Genomic DNA, 8,342 nt, shown 5'->3' on the forward strand with positions numbered 1-8,342 from the left:
TGACACACTGGGTTCAGACATTTCTTACTGTACCCCCATGATGGCCCTGACCCTGCAAATCTCCCAACCCCTCTGACACACTGGGTTCAGACATTTCTTACTGTACCCCAATGGTTGCCCTGACCCTGAAAATCTTCCAACCCCTCTGACACACTGGGTTCAGACATTTCTTACTGTACCCCCATGATGGCCCTGACCCTGCAAATCTCCCAACCCCTCTGACACACTGGGTTCAGACATTTCTTACTGTACCCCAATCGTTGTCCTAACCCTGCAAGTCCCCCAACCCCTCTGACACACTGGGTTCAGACATTTCTTACTGTAACCCAATGGTTGCCCTGACCCTGCAAGTCCCCTGACCTCTCTGACACCCTGGGATCAGACATTTCTTACTGTATTCCAATGGTGGCCCTGAGCCTGCAAGTCTCCCAACCCCTCTGACACCCTGGGTTCAGACAATTCTTACTGTAGCCCAATGGTTGCCCTGACCCTGCACGTCTTCCAACTTCTCTGACACCCTGGGTTCAGACATTTCTTACTGTAGAGGGGGTTGGTTTGATCCTTTATAAAGCTAAATAGTATTTGTTGCCTCCGTCCCTGTTTATCTAGAAGGGGGAAGTTTTGGTGCCTCAGGCCAAAGGAGAAGGTGGGACTTTTACGGGCAAGTAGGTTTAAACACAGTTTGTAAAAATTAGTCAGATTTATTTAAAGAAATATATAAAAATTCCCAATTAGGGTACAATTAGGTACATATATTCAGTGCATAGGTGTTTGGGTTATAGACCCAAGGTGTATTTAGAAGAAGGAAAAGGTTTTGGAGTATATCCGTGACATAAGTGAAAAGGTGACTTTTTATTTTTTGGACATTTGTTCTCTGTTTTTCCAGGCTGGTTGCTTGGAAAAAATTCACAGAGATCAAGCTGTTGGTCCAAAGCGTGTTAACCGATGCGTTTCGGCTACAGAGTAGCCTTTCTCAAGGATTTTGGGGTATCACCAATTCTGTGAAGATAGTAGTAGGTATTATTGATCTTTTAATGTACAGGTAGGTGTTCTTACCTTTATTTGCTATAATATATATATACCCTCCAGGTTGCACCACAGTGGTTCCTGCTGCGTGTCCGATCAGACATAAGGAGGCTTACATGAATAGACAGAAAAAGTATGTATATATTAAATAAAAAAACACAATACTAAATATTATACCAGAAATTATGTACATTAAAAGATCAATACTACCTACTACTATCTTCACAGAATTGATGATACCCCAAAATCCTTGAGAAAGGCTACTCTGTAGCCGAAACGCATCGGATAAACACGCTTTGGACCAACAGCTTGATCTCTGTGAATTTTTTCCAAGCAACCAGCCTGGAAAAACAGAGAACAAATGTCCAAAAAATAAAAAGTCACCTTTTCACTTATGTCACGGATATACTCCAAAACCTTTTCCTTCTTCTAAATACACCTTGGGTCTATAACCCAAACACCTATGCACTGAATATATGTACCTAATTGTACCCTAATTGGGAATTTTTATATATTTCTTTAAATAAATCTGAATTTTTACAAACTGTGTTTAAACCTACTTGCCCGTAAAAGTCCCACCTTCTCCTTTGGCCTGATGCACCAAAACTTCCCCCTTCTAGACATTTCTTATTGTACCCCAATGGCTGCCCTGACCCTGCAAGTCTCCCAACTCCTCTGACACCCTGGGTTCAGACATTTCTTACTGTACCCCAATGGCTGCCCTGACCCTGCAAGTCTCCCAACCCCTCTGACACCCTGGGTTCAGACATTTCTTACTCTACCCCAATGGTGGCCCTGACCTTGCAAGTTTCCCGACCTGACACCCTGGGTTCAGACATTTCTTACTGTACCCCCAATGGTTGCCCTTACCTTGCAAGTCTCCCAACCCCTCTGACACCCTGGGTTCAGACATTTTTTACAGTACGCCAATGGTTGCCCTGACCCTGCAAGTCTCCCGACCCTCTTGTCACCCTGGGTTCAGACATTTCTTACTGTACCCCAATGGTCGTCCTGACCCTGCAAGTCTCCCAACCCCTCTGACCTCCTGGGTTCAGACATTTTTTTACTGTACCCCAATGGCTGCCGTGAGCCTGCAAGTCTCCCAACCCCTCTGACACCCTGGGTTCAGACATTTCTTACTGTAGCCCAATGGTTGCCCTGACCCTGCATGTCTTCCAACTTCCCTGACACCCTGGGTTCAGACATTTCTTACTGTACCCCAATGGCTGCCCTGACCCTGCAAGTCTCCCAACTCCTCTGACACCCTGGGTTCAGACATTTCTTACTGTACCCCAATGGTGGCCCTGACCCTGCAAGTTTCCCGATCTGACACCCTGGGTTCAGACATTTCTTACTGTACCCCAATGGTTGCCCTTACCTTGCAAGTCTCCCAACCCCTCTGACACCTTGGGGTCAGACATTTTTTACAGTACGCCAATGGTTGCCCTGGCCCTGCAAGTCTCTCGACCCTCTTGTCACCCTGGGTTCAGACATTTCTTACTGTACCCCAATGGTGGCCCTGACCCTGCAAGTCTCCAGACCTCTCTGCCACCCTGGGTTCAAACATTTCTTACTATACCTCAAAGGTTGCCCTGACCCTGCAAGTCTCCCAACCCCTCTGACACACTGGGTTCATACATTTCTTACAGTACCCCAATGATTGCCCTGACCCTGCAAGTCTTGTGACCCCTCTGTTATCCTGGGTTCAGACATTTCTTACTGTACCCCCTAGTTGTCCTGACCCTACAAGTCTCCCGACCCCTCTGACACCTTGGGTTCAGAATTTTCTTACTGTACCCCTGTTGTGCGTTACACATTCGAGAATATTATTCTGAATGAAGAATTAATTCTTTTTAATTGATTAATTTCTTTTTAACAGCATATACCAATCTTAGTGAACACAGACTACAGTAGAGAATATATATATATTTATTCATAAGACATGTATTCACAATAAATAGATATGGGTGACACAAAAATATAATCTCACATATAGCTCACATACAAACTTAATGATAACGCTAGTTGAATTAATTTGGCTCAGCAATACAAATCAAAAGGACAGGATTACTTTTTCCCCAGAAGGAGTAAAAACCATATATCAAGAGTTCTATATATCAGACAAAGTTGTCTGTGAATTGCGTAGCCAACAGTCACTTCACTGCAGTTGGAGTGAGAACAGACTATGCAAAACGTGAGACTAATTCACTAATATAGCGCTAAACCAAGAATGGAAAAATTTTATAAAAACAAAAATAATATTTCGAGAAAAATCTACAATGGTTGTTACAACTGGGAAGGTTATCTAAATATCTTGAACATACGATTATAGCATACAAGGAAACAAAAATCAAAGAATCAATAATGAATAATTACCATTTCAAAATGGCTGCTGGCTCAAAATGATCGTTTACCAGAGTCCTGAGATGGCTGCCTTTCCCAAAATGGTGGCTGGTTAGGGAGGAGCTTGTGTCCTTAAAGTTTTTCAGACTGTAAGGTGTAGAATGAAGGTGAAGTAAGATGGAGTATGATGAGTGTGTATGGGTGGATGTGTGTGTCTCTATGTCTCGTCTGGGTTACTTTATATATTGTATAGGACAAAAAGGCCATAAAAATTACAATAAGCCAAACCCAGAAGGTGGAACTCTTTCCCAATGGTTGGGGTAAATAACCATTAACTGGTTGAGTAACTATGCAATACCTCTACTAACCACCATGTATGTCAGGGAGCAAAAATCTTTGATAGAAGTTACTACATTCATTTATAGTAATAAAAAAAATGAGAATCTCTCCATATTCTCATGGTGCCGGCATTGGTCATCTGATATTTCTGTAATATCTCTTTGAAAGGTTCAGTTCTGGTAACGCCGTTTAATGAGCATACATACTAATACCATATATATATATATATATATATATATATATATATATAGCTTAATTAAGAATATGTGACTTACTTATAGATTATCTAAATTAATACGCAATAACCTGGGATTATAATTGTTTGACACATGTGATGTATTCAATCAGAAGGTTATCTACTAGAGAATTATTATGCTAGTAATCTACAATATGAAATAATCTAATTTAATCATCAACTACTATCTAACTGATATAATATAATCTTCAATGGAGGATTGTCCATATAACCATCATTTCCACATCCCCTCTTGGTATATGATGGAACAAGGAGGTTGTAGATGCTTATGATTATATTAAATTCATTTAAAAATACAGTTGGAATAAGTCTAAGTTATTTACCAGAAAATTAACCAAAAACTCTCTTCCCATGGCTCCTCTGTTGTTTATTTTTCCATAGGTGAAACAATGGTGTGTTAGTTAGGTAATCCATGATACAGCTGTCCTTGTGGAACCTGTTAGGATCTGCTATTGTATGGAAAATAACTCATGGCCAGGACACAATGTTTTATGGCTTCTTCAAATATATTCTCTTTTCAAGACCATAGAATATAGTCGTTATCTCCTGGGTTAGTCAACAACGGCTTACCACTTTTCAACAACAAACAATGGAAACTACAAACCGGAGTCTTTTATTGAGTTTCTAGTGAAGGCCATGAATTGAACTTTGTCTCTGGGGTCATTCAGTTCATAATTCTTCACATGTAATATGAAAAATATGCCTATTTCTTACCATAGTCCTGACAACCCCCTACCCTGATCATTGGTATTTTTAGATATTTATTGCTGGCTGGACTATATATAATCTCTGTGCGCCAATATCTCCTTCCTCCATTATCAGATACACAGGATCTCCATCTTCCCTACTAACAGAACGGCGATCTACCTTGTTTATATTGGTGGACAACTGTTCTGCCTCTCTCGGGAACGATTGCCGGGTACCAACGGACACAGCATCCGCCAAACCCACTGATTGGCTCCTGCTGTGTCCAGTGGAAGATGGGCGCCAGCGGTGCGTGTGCACACCACAAACCCAAAAATGCAGATGATGTACAGGTACGTGATTCTGTGCTGAACGGCCGCCCTACCGCAGTACATGTATGGGGGGTAGTCAGAGAAAAAACTCTCCCTGATAAAGAGACTATGACCTGGTGGATTGCATGCAGAACTCCTGTGCCCAGCTGAGGACATTTAGGGCCTCCTGTGCCCAGCTGAGGATATTTAGGGCCTCCTGTGCCCAGCTGAGGACATTTAGGGCCTCCTTTGTCCAGCTGAGGACATTTAGGGCCTCCTGTGTCCAGCTGAGGACATTTAGGGCCTCCTGTGCCCAGCAGAGGACAAATAGGGCCTCCTGTGCCCAGCTGAGGACATTTAGGGCCTCCTGTGCCCAGCTGAGGACATTTAGGGCCTCCTGTGCCCAGCTGAGGACAATTAGGGCCTCCTGTGCCCAGCTGAGGACAATTAGGACTTCCTGTGCCCAGCTGAGGACATTTAGGGCCTCTTGTGCCCAGCTGAGGATATTTAGGGCCTCCTGTGCCCAGCTGAGGACATTTAGGGCCTCCTGTGTCCAGCTGAGGACATTTAGGGCCTCCTGTGTCCAGCTGAGGACATTTAGGACCTCCTGTGCCCAGTAGAGGACAATTAGTACCTCCTGTGCCCAGCTGAGGACAAATAGGGCCTCCTGTGCCCAGCTGAGGACATTTAGGACCTCCTGTGTCCAGCTGAGGACATTTAGGACCTCCTGTGCCCAGCTGAGGACATTTAGGGCCCTAAGATTGAAGATGTGGTTGATGTCTCCTTTTGGTTTGGGAACTGTGATAAGCGTAGAACTCCTGGAACTCTTCTGGCCCCAGACAAAGAAATGCAGATGACGTACAGGTACGTGATTCTGTCCAGAACGGCCGCCCTGCCTCAGTACATGTACGTGAACATGAAAACGGAGCCTCTAATATAAGTGTTAATTCTTTTATGTTTGAAACGTACATAAGGAGTGAAACATTTCCCGCACTCTGAACATGAAATAGGACGCTCGCCCGTATGAACTTTCTGGTTTCTAAGAAATAAAAATGTGTTTGGAAAACATTTCCCGCACTCGTAACATTAAAAAGGGCGCTTACCTGGGTGTAAGTAGGTTCTTTCTTAGTTAAACATTTCCCACACTCTGCACAAGATTAGAGACGCTTGCCTCTATAAACTTTCTGGTGTCTAACAGGTAAACGTTTGAGCGCAAAACATTTTCCACACTCTGAACATGAATAGGGAGTCTCACCTGTGTGTATTCTCTAAAGGCTAAGAAGGTTTCCTTTATTATTAAAACATTTCCCGCCCTTTGAACATTAACAGGGAAGCTCTCCCGTGTGGATTCTCTGATGGCGAAGAAGGTGTCCTTTACGATTAAAACATTTCTCGCACTCTGAACATGAATAAGGACGCTCACCTGTGTGTATTCTCAAATGCATAAGAAGAGTTCCTTTCTCATTAAAACATTTCCCACACTCTGAACATGAATAGGGACACTCACCTGTGTGTATTCTCTGATGCCTAAGAAGGTTTCTTTTATCATTAAAACTTTTCCCGCACTCTGAACATGAATAGGGATGCACACCTGTGTGTATTCTCTGATGGGTAAGAAGGTGTCCTTTACGAATAAAACATTTCCCACACTCTGAACAAGAATAGGAACGCTCACCTGTGTGTATTCTCTGATGGCTAAGAAGGTTTCTTTTATTATTAAAACATTTCCCACACTCTGAACATGAATATGGAAGCTCCCCTGTGTGTATTATCTGATGGCTAAGAAGGTTTCCTTTTTGACTAAAACATTTCCCGCACTCTGAACATGAATATGGAAGCTCCCCTGTGTGTATTCTCTGATGGCTAAGAAGACTTCCTTTCTGAGTGAAACATTTCCCACACTCTGAACATGAATAGGGAAGGTCACCTGTGTGTATTCTTTGATGCATAAGAAGGTTTCTTTTCTGTTTAAAACATTTCCCGCACTCTGAACATGAATAGGGAAGGTCACCTGTGTGTATTCTCTGATGGCTAAGGAGGTTTATTTTCTGTTTAAAACATTTCCCGCACTCTGAACATGAATATGGAAGCTCCCCTGTGTGTATTCTCTGATGGATGAGAAGACTTCCTTTTTGATTAAAACATTTCCAGCATGCAGAACATGAATAGGGACGCTCCCCTGTGTGTATTCTCTGGTGCTGAAAAAGGTATCTTTTCTGTTTAAAACATTTCCCGCACTCTGAACATGAGAATGAATTGTCTCCTGTATGAACCCCTTTATGGTATAAAGAAGATTCCCTGAGATGAGATGGTTTCCCGCACCCGTCGGCACTGTCAGATATTAGAGGACTATGTGAAGTATCAGGAGATTCCAATGATCTCCTCCAATGGTGAGGTCTGTCATGTATATTATGAGGAACGGGATTTACTTCTGGAGAAGATGCCATGTCATTATCTTCTGTAGTCACATCTTCCTCCGATGTCCTTCTATTCCCACCACAGAGTCCGTCTGTCAGAAGACAAGAAAAATTACCAAGAGTTTTCCACACTCATATACACTGCTCAACACTTTTTAATCAGAGTATAGCATCAAGTCAGGGAAACTCCTGGGATATTCATCTGCTCAGTCAAGTAGCAGAGGGGGTTGTTACCAACAGGTGCACTAGATGGGCAACAATGAGACGACCTCCAAAACAGGAATGGTTTTACAGGTGGAGGCCACTGACATTTTCCATACTCATCTTTTCTGAGTGTTTTTTTCTTTTAAATCAGAAAAAGTTTTATTATAAAGAAAGAAAAGTCCATTCCATTCGGTACACAATATTTCCGCTTTGTACAGTCATAGACACAGCGATCGTAACCTTCATATATAGTCACTCCTGCATGTTTCCATTCCCCACCTCCACTGACTCCACCCACTCCCCCAACATCTCACTGACTCCACCCACTCCCCCAACATCTCAATGACTCCACCCACTCCCCCAACATCTCACTGACCCCACCCACTCCCCCAACATCTCACTGACTCCACCCACTCCCCCAACATCTCCTTGGCCTGCGCCTTATCCCGTTCCCTCCTGTTTATTCATTCCTAGGACTCATCCTACAGGAGTTAGGGAGAGTGGGATGAAGAGTCGAGTTCAAAGTGGTTGTTGCCAGCGGCAACGGATGGACTTTTGTTGGGACTGTAATCTGTTCTCTCAAGAAATGTGCAGGAGAGTTAGAGAAGGAGAGTTGCATCACGCTGTACAAAAGGTCTGCGTCTGCTTAACAGTGAATGGTGCAAGTGCGGAAGGAGAAAATGAAGGCCCAGGGCACGTGGATCGGTGTGACGGGGGCCATGTTTGTGCCAGTGCTATACAGAAAATTGTTGACCGTGCAAC

At 43.3% G+C, this 8,342-nt stretch overlaps 2 protein-coding genes and 1 pseudogene across 3 annotated transcripts in view; 1 reads left to right on the forward strand and 2 right to left on the reverse strand.

Annotated features, from left to right (window-relative positions):
• The window catches only part of LOC309550227 (uncharacterized protein), a 1,381,219-nt gene that overhangs the window by 1,216,800 nt on the left and 156,077 nt on the right, over window positions 1-8,342 (forward strand).
• The window catches only part of LOC309550746 (uncharacterized protein), a 224,815-nt gene that overhangs the window by 185,745 nt on the left and 30,728 nt on the right, over window positions 1-8,342 (reverse strand). The gene's annotated exons all lie outside the window — the stretch shown is intronic.
• LOC309548734 overlaps window positions 1-8,342 on the reverse strand; it is a 65,341-nt pseudogene that overhangs the window by 39,568 nt on the left and 17,431 nt on the right. The window contains exons 3-4 of the transcript in view: window positions 6,131-7,205; window positions 1,218-1,368 (exon numbers count right to left, since the gene is read on the reverse strand). The product of the transcript in view is annotated as an uncharacterized misc_RNA (transcript). The remainder of the gene's footprint in view (window positions 1-1,217; window positions 1,369-6,130; window positions 7,206-8,342) is intronic.

This window comes from Pelophylax lessonae, assembly GCF_965119305.1.
Source record: "Pelophylax lessonae genome assembly, chromosome: 3".
In the NCBI taxonomy this organism is placed as follows: domain Eukaryota; kingdom Metazoa; phylum Chordata; class Amphibia; order Anura; family Ranidae; genus Pelophylax; species Pelophylax lessonae.